Genomic DNA, 15,295 nt, shown 5'->3' on the forward strand with positions numbered 1-15,295 from the left:
GTTTCCGTACCAGGCTGTGATGCAGCTAGCCTATATGTTTTCCACCACACATCTATAGAGTTTTAGATATCACGCCAAATCTTCACAAACTTCTAAGGAAGTAGAAGTGCTGTTGTGCTTTCTGCGTAATTGCACTTACATGCTGGACCCAGGACAGGTCCTCTGAATTGATAACACCAAGGAATTTTAAAGTTGCTGACCATCTCCACCTCTGTTCCTCTGATGAAGACTGACTCATGGACCTCTGGTTTTGGGTTAAAACTTTACCCTATAACTTACTTTAAAAACTTTTCTTTAGATTTGAGTATTCCAAAATGCTTTATGCTAATACTTTTATTTTCCCTTCACTCACTTTCTCATTTGGATTATAATAATCTACAAACTAAAACACCAAAGCAGTGGCAATTGAGAACTTAAAGGTTTTTTTTTAAGTGGACACATCCATTTACTAGTTTATACTGGCTCTGTGCTGGTACATATACACTGCTTAATGACTAGAATTTTGTTCTGTCTTGGATTTACTCGGTAGTTACCACATAAAGGAGCACTTGCTGATATTTCTAATTGTTCTTTTGTAGGGATGCCCTTTAACATTTTGTGGAGGCTTAGTTTTAATGGGGATTTGTGAAAACAAATTAAAAACAAACTGACAGATTTCTGCCAACTGGGAACTTGCTTGATTGTCAGGGAAGTAGCAAAGAATGGAATTAAAAATAACATTTAATCTCTGTGGTGTTTTTATTCTATTTACCGTTTATTTATTTAGAGATACGATGCAGAATAGGTCCTTCCAGCTCTGATAACCCCGATTTAGTCCGAGTTTAATCACACCACAATTCACAATGGCAATTTAACCTACCCGGTACGTCTTTGGACTGTGGGAGGAAACAGGAGAACTCAGAGAAAACTGACGCATTACTTGAGGAGAATGCACTGATTCCTTACAGAGGCCGCCGTAATTAAACTCTAAATTTTGTCACACCGAGCTGAAATAGTGTTGCACTAACTGCTACGCTAACGTGTTGCCCTTTTCTTTCATTCTAAGCAGGACATTTTGTTTTCTAAAGATTAAAATCAAACAAAGCAGTTGGAATTGAATTGGTGAAGGATTTCCTGCAGTTGAATTGTCCTGCAATTTCTGCAAGTAGGTTGATAGAAACTATCAATGAGTTTTCACTGTCAAGAGTTTCTGCATTGGTCTTTACTATTGCAAGAGAAATACAGGTTTTTTTAAAAGTAGTTTTTAGATGAGTGAATCAGCATGAGTGTGCCATAGCAAATTTCAGGGTATTGTAAGTAAACCTGTGTGGATGTTTTGTAATGCTTGCGAAATGAAGTTTCTTCATATTATTACTCTTTTTTTCCATGTTATCAGCAGGCAAACTCATGCTGGATGCTTTAAGTATTAATTATATTTTTCACAAGTTATGTCTTGTAATGACTACATAGTAAACACTCAGTGCTCATTGATGTTTAACCGGTTTTAGAATTTACCTTGCTATTTAATTACATTTATCTCATACTTTTGGCATTTCCTCATATTGCCATCCCAGTAGATGTATAATGTAGATCTATAAGTGTGTAATGGAGAGTGTATATACTGGCTGTATCCAGGCTTGGTATGGAAACACCAATGCTTTTGAACAGAAAGTCCTACAATAGGTAGTGGATTCAGCCAGTTACATTATGGGTATTACCCTCCTAACCATTGAGCACATTTACATAAAATGCTGTCACAAGAAAGCAGCGTCCATCATTAGAGATCCTCACTACACAGGCCACGCTCTTTTCTCGCTGCTGCTATCAGGTAGAAAATACAAGAGTTTCAGGAGTCACACCACCAGGTTCAAGAACAGTTACTATTCCTCCATTCTTGAACCAGTGTGAATAACTTCACTTGCCCCATCATTGAACTATTCCCACAACCTATGGACTCACATTAAAGGACTCTTCATCTAATGATCTTGCTTGTTTATTTATTTAGTATTATTTTGTATTTACTAAAATACAAATTTACTAAAATACTAAATTTACTAAAATTTACTAAAATACTAAATTTACTAAAATTTACTAAAATACCTTATTGAATTTTTTGAAGAAGTTACGAGGAATTTTGACGAGGGTAAGGCAGTGGATGTAGTCTATATGGACTTCAGCAAAGCCTTTGACAAAGTTCCACATGGAAGGTTGGTTAAGAAGGTTCAGTCGTTAGGTATTAATGCTGGAGTAATAAAATGGATTCAACAGTGGCTAGATGGGAGATGCCAGAGAGTAGTGGTGGATAATTGTTTATCGGGATGGAGGCCGGTGACTAGCGGGGTGCCTCAGAGATCTGTTTTGGCCCCAATGTTGTTTGTAATATACATAAATGATCTGGATGATGGGGTGGTAAATTGGATTAGTAAGTATGCCGATGATACTAAGGTAGGAGGTGTTGCGGATAATGAGGTGGATTTTCAAAGCTTGCAGGGAGATTTATGCCGGTTAGAAGAATGGGCTGAACATTGGCAGATGGAGTTTAATGCTGAGAAGTGTGAGGTTCTACATTTTGGCAGGAATAATCCAAATAGAACATACAGAGTAAATGGTAGGGCATTGAGGAATGCAGAGGAACAGAGAGATCTAGGAATAACTGTGCATAGTTCCCTGAAAGTGGAGTCTCATGTAGATAGGGTGGTGAAGAGGGCTTTTGGAACGCTGGCCTTTATAAATCAAAGCATTGAGTACAGAAGTTGGGATGTAATGCTAAAGTTGTACAAGGCATTGGTAAGGCCAAATTTGGAATATTGTGTGCAGTTCTGGTCACCGAATTATAGGAAAGATATCAATAAATTAGAGAGAGTGCAGAGACGATTTACTAGGATGTTACCTGGGTTTCAGCAATTAAGTTACAGAGAAAGGTTGAACAAGTTAGGTCTCTATTCAATGGAGCGTAGAAGGTTGAGGGGGGATTTGATCGAGGTATTTAAAATTTTGAGAGGGATAGATAGAGTTGACGTGAACAGGCTGTTTCCATTGAGAGTAGGGGAGATTCAAACTGGAGGACATGATTTGAGAGTTAGGGGGCAGAAGTTTAAGGGAAACACGAGGGGGTATTTCTTTACTCAAAGAGTGATAGCTGTGTGGAATGAGCTTCCTGTAGAAGTAGTAGAGGCCAGTTCAGTTGTGTCATTTAAGGTAAAATTGGATAGGTATATGGACAGGAAAGGAGTGGAGGGTTATGGGCTGAGTGCGGGTAGGTGGGACTAGGTGAGATTAAGGGTTCGGCACGGACTAGGAGGGCCAAGATGGCCTGTTTCCGTGCTGTGATTGTTATATGGTTATATGGTATTTACACAGTTTGTTGTCTTTTGCGCGTTGGTTGTTTGTCCACCCTGTTGGGTGCAGTCTTTCATTGAGGCTCTTCAACAAAAGGGGTAACTACACTCACTTGCCCATCCTTGGAGATGTTCTCACAACCAATTACCTCACTTTAAGGATGCTTTATCTCATTATCTCACTTTCTTTTGCTATTTATTTATAATTGTATTTGCACAGTTTGTTGTTTTCTTGATCTTTCATTGATCCTTTTATAGTTACTACTCTATAGATTTGTTGAGTATACCCACAGGAAAAAGAATCTCAGGTCAGGATTGTATTTGGTGGCATATATGTACTCCGATAATAAAATTTTCTTTGAACTTTGAACTTTAATAGCAATAATTCTTCTCCCCCTGAAATTGTTCTATCCCCTCTTCTCCCCTCCCCTAAAGAAGGGGTTTCTTCTACAAGTGTACAGCTTAACAACTGCTCCCAGTTGTGTTTCATATGCTGCCTGGCCTGCTGCGTCCTACCAGCTTTTTGTGTGTGTGTTGCTTTCATGCGTTCATATTGTTAGCCAACATCAATTTTTAAGTCATGGAAGTGAAAACCATCAGCTCTTTGAACTATTTGATTACAGTTCTCATCAGATGATGTTCATTGCGTAGTGATCAGTTAGAAATGAGCCAGAACAGGCAAAAGGATTTTTTTCCCTACACCTCAACAAACATATGCAGAGGCAAAGCTGAACATATTTAAATGGTTCATATTTCACATGTAAGAAAAATATATACTTTAGCTTTGGCTAGTGGAGGTCTTGCTCTATGTATCTATGTCTTTCTGAATCTTATTTCTCTGTCACAGTAAATTCTCATTCTTCTTGGTCGTTTATTATCATCTACCTCACTTCAGGCTGCTCACCACAACCTCTGTTGAACAGTTACAGCAATTGCACTTATCAGCCTATTTTTTTTTCACCCAATTCAAACCTTGAAAGTGAACTTCAACCATAGTCACATTTTCACTGCTCTTTACCTTAGTGAGCTACTTACCATCATCTCCCTTCAGAAGTCTGTGCCCTTTTATCAGATTCCTGCTCATTCACATCCTCAAAGCCTTGGGTTTAAGATTTTGTCTTGTCATTGAGGTATACAAAATTATGAGGGGTATAGATGCAAGCATGCTTTTTCCACTGAGATTTGGTGTGACTGCAATGAGGTTATGGGTTAAGGGTGAAAGGCGAAAAGTTTAAGGGGAACATGAGGGGAAACTTCTCACTAAGAGAGTCTTGAGTGTGTGGTACATGCTGCCAGTGCAAGTGGTGCATATGAGCTTGATTTCAATGTTTAAACGAAGTTTGGATAGGTAAATGGATAGTAACGGTATGGAAGACTATGATCCTGGGGTAGGTCCATGGGAATAAGCAGTTTAAATAGCTCGATATAGAATGGATGGGCTGAATGACCTGTTTCTACGCTGTACTTTTCTATGATTCAAAATCACCGTGACTCACCTAACTTATTACACTATGTTCAATGTTAAATACTGATGGTTTAATAACCAGTTCCAACTTAACTGGCGTATTCCTCCACCCCTTGTGTTTTTTGTTCAAATGTAGTCCACTTGAATTTCCAGATGTCTCCGCGATGTGATTTTCTTTCTCTACATCTGAATTATGAAACTCAATCTTGATTTGACTTTTCCCATTTCCCAATTTCTTCTTGATTAGCTTGTTTGTTTTTGTCTTTCTCCATCTTGTCCTTGCAACTAAATCTATCAATTGTGTAGTGAATTACCTCCTTGATTTAATTAGCACATATACGTTTGAGATCTGTGAAATCTATATCACTTTTCTCCAACCCATCATGTGACCCACTAACGTGGAAAGCTCACTAACGTTTCTACTTTCTGAGGAAGCTGAAGAGAGCTGTATTATGCACATTGATACATCATTCTACAGACGTGTGACAGGGCACACCCTAACAAGCCGTATCATTTTATGCTATGTTATGGAAAGTGCACTGCAGCAGACTCAAAATTTGAGCTCTTAGATAACTTTTACCAAGGTCTCAGGCCTTAATTAGCTTGTTAGGGCTATGGCTTGTTCACAGTCATAGTTAGGAAAGGCCAAGTGATGCAAATTTCAAAGCTTTATAAATATCCTGATTCCTCAAACTGCATCCCAACATTCATCAACCATGTGCTCTCCTAAGCAGCTGCCTAGCACTCTGAAAATTCAAATAAATGATGTCCGTAAAACAGGAGAAGGCTATAAGAAGGTAGCAAAGCATTTTCAGGTAGCCGTTTCCTCAGTTCGTAATGTAATTTAGAAATGGCAGTTAACAGGAACGGTGGAGGTCAAGTTGAGATCTGGAAGACCATGAAAACCTTCCGAGAAAACTGCTCATAGGATTGCTAAAACCCTTGTTTGACTGCAAAAGACCTTAAGGAAGATTTAGCAGACTCTGGAGTGGTGGTGCACTGTTCTACTGTGCTGCGACACCTGCACAAATATGATCTTCCTGGAAGAGTCATCAGAAGAAAACCTTTCCTGCGTACTCACCAGCAAATTCAGCGTCAGAAGTTTGTAGTGGAACATCTAAACAAGCCTGATGCATTTTGGAAACAAGTCCTATGGATTGATGAAGTTAAAATAGAACTTTTTGGCTGCAATGAGCAAAGGTATGTTTGGAGAAAAAAAGCTGCAGAATTTCATGAAAAGAACACCTCTCCAACTGTTAAGCACGGGGGTGGATCGATCATGCTTTGAGCTTGTGTTGCAGCCAGTGGCACGGGGACATTTCACTGGTAGAGAGAAGAATGAATTCAATTAAATACCAGCAAATTCTGGAAGCAAACATCACACTGTCTGTAAAAAAAAAGCTGAAGATGAAAAGAGGATGGCTTCTACAACAGGATAATGATCCTAAACACACCTCAAAATCCACAACGGACTACCTCGAGATGCAAGCTGAAGTTTTTGCCATGGCCCTCACAGTCCTTCAACCTAAATAGCATTGAAAATCTGTGGTTAGACCTCAAAAGAGCAGTGCATGCAAGACAATCCAAGAATCTCACAGAACTAGAAGCCTTTTGCAAGGAAGAGTGGGCGAAAATCCCCCAAACAAGAATTGAAAGACTCTTTGCCAAAGGGGGTGTTACTAAGAACTGACCATGCAGGCTGCCCAAACTTTTGCTTCGGGCCCTTTCCCTTTTTTGTTATTTTGAAACTGTAAAAGATGGAAATAAAAAAGTAATCTTGCTTAAAATATTAAAGAAATGTGTCATCTTTAATTTTATGGCTTTAGGAAATCAGGTCATCTTTTACTCGCTTAGCTATTCACAGTAACAGAAATTTTGACTTCACAGTAACAGAAATTTTGACCGGGGTGCCCAAACTTTTACATGCCACTGTATATATAGAAAGGTGCCCGATAAGGGCCAGAAACGTCATGAAGGATCCCACCCACCCTGCTCATGGACTGCTTGTCCCACTCCCCTGAGGGAGGAGACTATGTAGCACCAGACTCAAAAACAATTAGTTTCCCCATAAGCAATAAGGCTGATCAACACCTCTACCCACTAACCCACCCCTCCACATTCCCAACCACCACTACTTTATCATTTACTGTCAGAGTCGCCATGTACAGACACTTATGTGGCTGACATCACTTTATGGACATAAAAGCAATCAATGTGTAGAAGCTATATTATGTGTTTATATATGTATTTATTAATGTGTTCTTTAACATATGTTTTTCTTGTGCTGCAGCAGATTCAGAGTAACAGTTATTTTGTTCTCCTGTACATGTGTACTGGAAATAACTTTAAACAATCTTGAATTGTGATGTACTTCTGACCGCATTAAAACACAAATATTTACTGCTTGACGTCTTTCTCTTATGCTGCAATTGTATTTATTGAACTTCTGCTGTCAATTTAATTTAAATTTCTCTGTTAATCATTTCTATCACATTATCATGTAATTTAGTAATCCAGCTATTAATAAACAATCCCTACCTTGCTGCTGAGTGACACAACCATCACTTTGACTTCATATATATTAACTATAATGGACTAACACTTAGGAAGAGTGAGTTTATCAGATCTGGGTGAGTCTATTGTTGTGGATGCTATTTGGCTCTATTCCTGGAGATTTCTTCATGTGATGTATTGTGTCAGATGTAATCATTCCGATGTAACTTGCTACATGACAACAACATGTTAGTGATTGACATTTAACAAAACTTGATTGGTCTGGCCAACCTGATCAGGTATTTGGATTAGGTTTCAGCTTCATGCTCCAATTCATGTCTTGATGGCATGAAGGACTTTCTCATCCCTATCTACTATCTCACCTGTAAAACTTGTGTCACAGAATCTGTCATACACCTGAAACGTGTAACGACTAGGGAAGGAAATGCCTCAAGAAAGTAGCTTCTATTAGGAGTCCTCACATCGGAACATGGTCTCTTATCATAACTACCATTGGGAAAGAGGTACAAGAACTTGAAGACTCAATGTCTCTCGATGCCTCTTCCCCTCCACTAACAGATTTCTGAATGGTACATAAACACTATCTCGCTCATCTTCTTTTTCACTATTTACTTCTTATAACTTATAGCAATTTCAATTTCTTGCCACTGTAATGATGCCACAGTACAATAAATTTCACCACATATGTAATAAACCTGTAGTAATAAACCTGATTCTGGTTCTGATTGTTTTAGCTTGGGCATAAGCATACTTTGTGCAACAAGTGATGGAGATAATGCTCAAGTGTTTCAAGTTCATCAGCTTAGCTGATTTGCTCCCCATGAATACATCCTTTAAGTTACATCCATCAATTGCATGAACATGTACGAGTGTGTACATACTGATGGATAGATCTATTGGCAGAATTTTTAGGAGTCTTTAAGAGGAGAAGATTCCTCGCTAATGCAGAGGTCACTTCTGAGGTGATCACTTAGCATTTGGATAGAACAGATAAATGGTGAAACTGGAAACCACCAATCCAGTGTTTCAGACACTTGAGGATTGATGTGTATTGATTATTCACACATCAACGACAGGCTCAGAAGGCTATCAAAATGGATAATGGAATAATGATCTTCATCTCTTGAGGACCAGAATGTAAGGTGATAGAAGTTGTGCCAAGTTTCTGAGAAGAGATTTCTCCTGTTGGTTAACTTATTTTTTTACAGATGCATGAATCCTTTATTGGGTTAACTCTCCAAGTCCTTACTTTCTGTTGGACTTATGAAATCAAAATGCCATCCTTGAGATAAACATTTAGTTAACTCAAAAGTAATCTGAGAACTTCTATCAGAGCTATGGCATCACACTTACAAAGCAAGATTTTCCATTTGGGTGCAATGGATTCAAATTACCGCATGATTCACACACACCCAGAGTCATATTGCTGACCCCACCATAATTTCTGGGTCAGCCTCATTTAAATATAGTGGGCGAGCTCAGAACAAACAGTTTGTCTGTTGGGAGGTGGAAATGGCACAATGTGGGAGGTGATAAGGCTTGCAGCAGCTTTAAAGGGCTCTAAGGACATCATCTAACTTATTTGTGTTGCACTTCACCAATACATGCATGGAGAAATGTGGCAGCCTATCTAAGAGAGATAAGCTGATGAGGCAGACTGGTTTTAGAAAGGTGAAATGCAGGTTGCCAAGTGAAAAGCAAATACGTACTTGTAGCACCTCTCATAATCTTAGAGCATGAAAGTACTTTATATTCACCGTGATAGTTTTAAGATCACTGGTGCTGGGTTGCAATTGTAGCAAGGTATTTATAAAACCATAAGATATAGGAGCAGATGAGGCCATTTGGCCCATCGAGTCTGTTTCACTATTTCATCATCGCTGATCTATTTCCCTCTTAGCCCCAATCTCCTGTCTTTTCCTTGCATCCCTTTATGCACTTACTAATCAAGAATCAATCATCCTCTGCCTTAAATATACCCCAATGACTTGGCCTTCAAGGCCAACTTGGGTAATAAATTCAACAGATTCACCACTCTGACTGAAGAAATTCCTCCTCATCTCCATTCTAAAAGGATGCCCCTGTATTCTGAGGCTGTGATCTCTGGTTTTAGACTTCCTTCACTATGGAAAACATCCTCTCCACATCCACTCTATCAAAGCCTTTCAATATTTGATCGGTTTCAATGAGGTCACCCCCTCATTGTTCTGAATTCCAATGAGTAGAGGCCCAGAGCCATCAAGGGCTCTTCATATGATAAGCCTTTCAATCCTGTAATCATTTTTATGAACCTCCTTTGAACCCTATCAACACATCCGTTCTTAGATAAGAGGCCCAGAACTGCCCACAGTACTCCATGAGGCCTTAATTATGCAAGCTAATGTCTCATAGGCAGTTCTGAGCTAATGACCTTCATCAGTTGTTTTGGTTGCCCCTTCTCATTGATGGAGGGGCAGATAGTGTTAAGAAAATGGGTAGGCTACAGAAGGACTTAGACAGATTAGGAGAATGGGCAAAGAAGTGGCAAATGAAATACAATGTTAGAAAATGCATGGTCATGCACTTTGATAGAAGAAATAAGTGTGCAGACTATTTTCTAAATGGGGAGAAAATCCAAAAATCTGAGGTGCTAAAGGACTTGGGAGTCCTTGAGCAACACCATAAAGTTTAACTTGCAGGTTGAGTCAGTGGTGAGAAAGGCAAATACAATATTAGCATTAATTTCAAGAGTTCTACAATACTAGAGCAGGGATGTGAAGCTGAGGCTTTATAAGGCAGTGGTGAGGCCTCACACTTCTCCAATATTTCTGTTTTGAACTATTTTAATCTTTAATATATGTACGTGTGTGTATTTTTTTTACTGTAGTTGATTTACTTATTTTTTCTTTCTGCATTATCATGCATTGCATTGTACAGTTGCTGCTAAGTTAATAAATTTCATGACACATGATGGTGATAATAAACCTGATTTTGATCATTTCCAAAAACTGACAGCTCTGTCACTGCAACACTATGTCATTATTGTACCAAAGTATGAATTTAGATTACCTATTTAGACAAAAACTGAAATATTCAGCAAATAACAACTCAAAAGGTGGAGCAGCTTCTGCAGAAGGTAATGGATACTTGAATTTTCAGGTTGTAACCCTTCATCTGGACTTGACCTGAAACATCGACTATTCATTTCCTTCCAGAGCTAGTGCTTGGCTCACTGAACTTCGCCAATAATTTGCTCTGTTTTTTTTGCTCCCGATTCCAGCATCTGCAGTTTTCCATATCAATACTTGGCATGTCAGACATCATCTGACATCTGACTGGCGGCATGGTAGTGTAGTGATTAACACCATTCTTTACAGCAACCCGGATTCAATTCCTGCCGTAGCCAGTAAGGAGTTTGTATGTTCTCCCAGTGACTGTGTGGGTTTCCTCTGGGTGCTCCAGTTTTGTCCCACAGTCCAAAGTAGGTTAATTGATCAGTGTAAATTATCTCATCATTAGGCAAAGTTAAATCGGGGGGGGAGGTTGTGAAGTAGGACAGTCCGAAGGACCGGAAGGACCTATTATGTGCTGTATCTCGATAAGTAAATAAATAAACCTATGGAAAAAGAAATACAAGTGTAGAAACGGGCTGTTCAGCTTTAGAGTAATGACCAACTTTAGCATTTCCTCTGCAGGTTATAGAGTTATAGAAATGTGAAAAAGTTCGGCACAGAAACAGTCCCTGCCAAACCATTTAAATTGCCTTCCCCAATCGACCTGCACCTGGATCCTCCATACCCCTGCCATTATTGTTTCTACCAAACTTCTCTTAAATGTTGAAATCAAAGTTAGTACACCGCTTATGCTGGCAGCTTGTTCCACACTCACAAGGTTGAAGAAGTGTCCCCTCATGTTCCTCTTAAACTTTTTACCCAACATCCTTTACCCATGACCTCTAGTTGTTGTCCAACACAACTTCAATGGAAAAAGCCTGCTTGCATTAACTGTATCTATACCCCTCATAATTTTGTACACCTTTTAAATCTTCCCTCAATCTTCTTTGTTCCAGGAATGAAGTCCTAATTTATTCAGTCTTTCCATAAAACTCAGGTTCTCCAGTCCTGGCACATCCTTGTAAGTTTTTTCCGTACTCTTTTCAGGTCATCCAAAACTCTCAATGAACGGATACATTAATCCACACATGACGGATATATAATATAATCCATATAAACCTCCATATAATCCATCGTATATTCAATGGCTAGCAAAAATGTTCAAAGGATATAATATATTCCAACTATGTAGGTGCATAATTCTCTCTTTTTAGAGGAAAGAATTTCATGCTTTCAAAGTACAGTTTACTTGCAAACAGCTGAGCAACATGCGCCAACTGCAAATTTGAGTCGTTGGACCTTTTTAAGTATTGTAATTGTCTGTCCCAGAATTCTTAGGTTCTGAAAGATAAGCCTAAGGATAATATGTGGGAGATCAAGATTATTTACTGCAAATTTGTGTGATTTTGGGGAATAATGGCTGGATGCCACTCAGATACCCCAGTTATAGAACATCACACACAATAACTGGATTAATGAGGTCCAATTATGTGGACTTGGAGAAGAATTCAAGGATGGCTGAATAACATAAGAGGTTGCATGATGCCTGGTGGTAGAGCAAGTACCAAGTTAGGGAAGCAAGTGTCACTCAAAGAAGGTAAGAAGGTCAGTCTCTTGCCTTCTACTGGAGATATTTGTTTCACTCTGAAATGGGAGACTTTCTGTTGTCCATCATTTTGTAAGTTGCAGAGAAGGGGGAAAGAGTGGAAAAATAATGAGAGTATCTATTATAGATTAATAGTCTTAGGGTACCTTTATCAGAACTTCCGCCCAAACCTTCCTCTGAATCAATGAAAACCTTTCACTGTGAAATTTAATAAATCTCTATTTATATCTGCAGACTCAAACACTTCGACAGGTATGTGCATGCAGATCAATCATATTACCACCATAATCACATGGAAAAATCACATATGTGAGTAAGTGAATATAAAAAGTACAAAGTAAAAGTCCTGAGGCTCTTGTACCTTCATGCTGCTGAGCATGTCCTGGGTGATGGGGGTCGTTGATGATCGATGCTGCTTTCCTGCTATAGTGTTTCATGTAATGTGCTCAGGGGTTGGGAGGGCTTTACCAGTGATGGACTGGGTCGTATCTACTACTTTTTGTAGGATTTTCCATTCAAGGGCATTGGTGTTTCCATACCAGGCTGTGATGCAGTCAATACTTTCCACCACACATCTATAGAAGTATAGAATGTAAATACGAGTGAATCTGCAGATGCTAGAAATAAATAAAAAACACAAAATGCTGGCAGAACTCAGCAGGCCAGACAGCATCTATGGGAGGAGGTAGTGACGATATTTCAGGCCAAAACCCTTCTCCTGCCAGCATTTTGTGTTTTTTATTAGAATGTAAATACCTTCAGTTCATGTTTGTTGGTGCTGGATTCTCCAGACTGCTACTTTGTAAATGGACCCATCCTTGTCAGTTAGGTTTTACTGTTATTCACAGAAATAGATGAAATGGTTATCTAATGTATTTGAGTAGAACCCTCTTGAGGCTGAAATTGCCATCAATGGTCAGTAGCTAAGTTCACTGTAGGTACTCATGCATTGGGAAGATACCAGTCAAACCTCTGTCACTAGAAGAGTTTACCAGGTTGCGGAGGAAAAAGTTCATCATGTTTTCAAAACCACTTTGGAAAAACTGCAACATCCTGACTAAATTTTGGGAATCTCTGGTCCATGGCTTCTGAAGATGGAGAAAGAGCAGCTGGGATGGCACTAAGAACTTTGAATTCAAGTGTCAGGGATACACAGAAGCTGAGTGATGGAACCTCACAAAATACCCACTCATCCTTCCCATCAGGCAGTTCCCACCCCATCTGTGGTATAGCCTATGGGTCCCATACTGACCTTAGAAACCACAGAACTAGAGTGTGACCACCAAAGAAGAAGGAGGAGGAGGAGGAGAAGTATTAAGTTCAGAGTCAGTTTTAAGTGATGATATAGGTGCAGGCTGCACTTTATTGTTTCCAAAGTCAACTGGGTCCAATATCCTTTCTGACATGGGGAAGGACTGGGAATATGTTAGGGTCTCAACCCATAACTAATGTTATGAAAGTTAGGACTTATTGTGTTTTATCACTAGAGCGGTTCATTGTTTTGATAAAGTGTTCTGCTTTTGTTTCTGTAGCATTCTCATTTTATAAAAGCAGTAAACAGAAGTTTTAGAGTAACTGATAAGCTAGTACACTTTTGCTTTTGAAAAATACAGATAGTGGAATATGTACCCAGGTTATATTTGTGGATTATATTTCAACCATGCCAATGATTCATTAGGCTATTAAAATTATACTTCTAATAACAGTGATACAGCAGTTATTGCTGTGGTTTCACAATTCTATGAAGCTGGATTTGATTCTTGGATATGGTCTGTGTGAAATTTGTATGTGACTGAATGGGTTTCCTCACTTTCTCATTTTTCCCCACTTTCCAAACATGTGCTCTTGTGTAAATTAGAATTTTCAAATTGACTGTATGAGACAGAATAAGTTGAAGAGTTTACAGGGAAATGAGGTGAAGGGGTAATGGGAATAATTCGATTTCTTCCTGGGGAGCCAACATTGTCCCGATGGATGGTATGTCCTCCTTTGAGGTTATTAAGTCAACTAAGATGTTGATAAAAATATTGCTCACATAAAAACATCAACCAGTTAAGTTTGAAATAAGTTTGTATTTTGTGCAGTCTTATATAAAGTGCTATTGCTAAGAATTAATCAATTTTCTTAGTTTTACTTCGGGGAATATTCTAAACTGATTTATGAGTGCTGCAAGTCAAGTAGATATGTACCACTTAGTCCATTGAACTATTCAAAATTTACATTTATTAGATTTGAAAAAGTGGATTCTAAGTATATAGCAGAAACTGTCGGAGTATATAGTACTGAAAAAGTGTGGGTTGGTCTGCCAGCAGTATTTTCAACTAAAAATGTGTATTTTCCATGAGGAAAGTGATTACATTTCCGTCTCACGGGTAACACAGGAAATAATCGCCTACAGTTATTTATGCGTCAGCTGTTATCCTCATTTTTAAAAGTTATTCTGTGATGTGCAGAGGTTTCACTATGGTTTCTAAAATATGTTTCAGAGGTGAATGAAATTGTGGGTAAAGATTTTTCTGAGTGCATAATTTCAGAAGAGCAATAGGAATTAAACACGCTTTAAAAGTTATAAATACTGTGCATCACAGTACCGCAGAACCTTGTGACTTTTGCTTTTTTCATATTAAACAGCTTTAAAATATACATATATTTCAGCAATGGGCTCAAAACAAAGAGGAGGCAGTTGTCTACAGAATATCTTGTAGATACGTCTGGAACACATCCTATGTGTATTGCCGACTAAAATCACCACTAATTTTAATTTGTTTACAGTTCAGATAAAATAAATCTCAGAAATCATTAGGTATTGACCACAGGTTGTTTTTGGTAACCAGACATTGTCTGCATTTGGACATTCTTTCTGTGTAGTTTAACTAATATCGCACTCCAGTATATTTAAACTATTAGAACAGTACTATCTTCAAATTTAATCTTGTTCTCAGTTTGCTGAACCCCTTTCTGCACTTTTAATTTGATCTGGAATATCATCATTCCTTTTCCCTTCAGGCTCATGCATAGATATTGTCCACTCTTCTGATTGAAAATCATTGATTCTCTAACTTGTTTATTATATCTTTTTTCGGTTTTGTTTTACATTGCTGACTTCCTTATTCAGTTGTCTATGTTTGTAGGTCTGTGTGTTGCTTCCTGTTTCTGTACTGAGAATGCAGATTTGTCACCTAGTGCCATTACTAGGATTTATGAAAGTAACTCCTTGCAAATAAATGAGGATTTTGTTTTACAACCGAATTTCAGAGGTTCTGGTTGCAATTTAGATTCTTTTGAAGACCATCCTTTATCT

At 38.5% G+C, this 15,295-nt stretch overlaps 1 protein-coding gene across 2 annotated transcripts in view; it reads left to right on the plus strand.

Moving 5' to 3' along the window:
• Positions 1-15,295, plus strand: part of bach2b (BTB and CNC homology 1, basic leucine zipper transcription factor 2b) — a 330,691-nt gene that overhangs the window by 46,145 nt on the left and 269,251 nt on the right. The window lies entirely within an intron of this gene.

Source organism: Hypanus sabinus, chromosome 10 (assembly GCF_030144855.1).
Source record: "Hypanus sabinus isolate sHypSab1 chromosome 10, sHypSab1.hap1, whole genome shotgun sequence".
Classification (NCBI taxonomy): domain Eukaryota; kingdom Metazoa; phylum Chordata; class Chondrichthyes; order Myliobatiformes; family Dasyatidae; genus Hypanus; species Hypanus sabinus.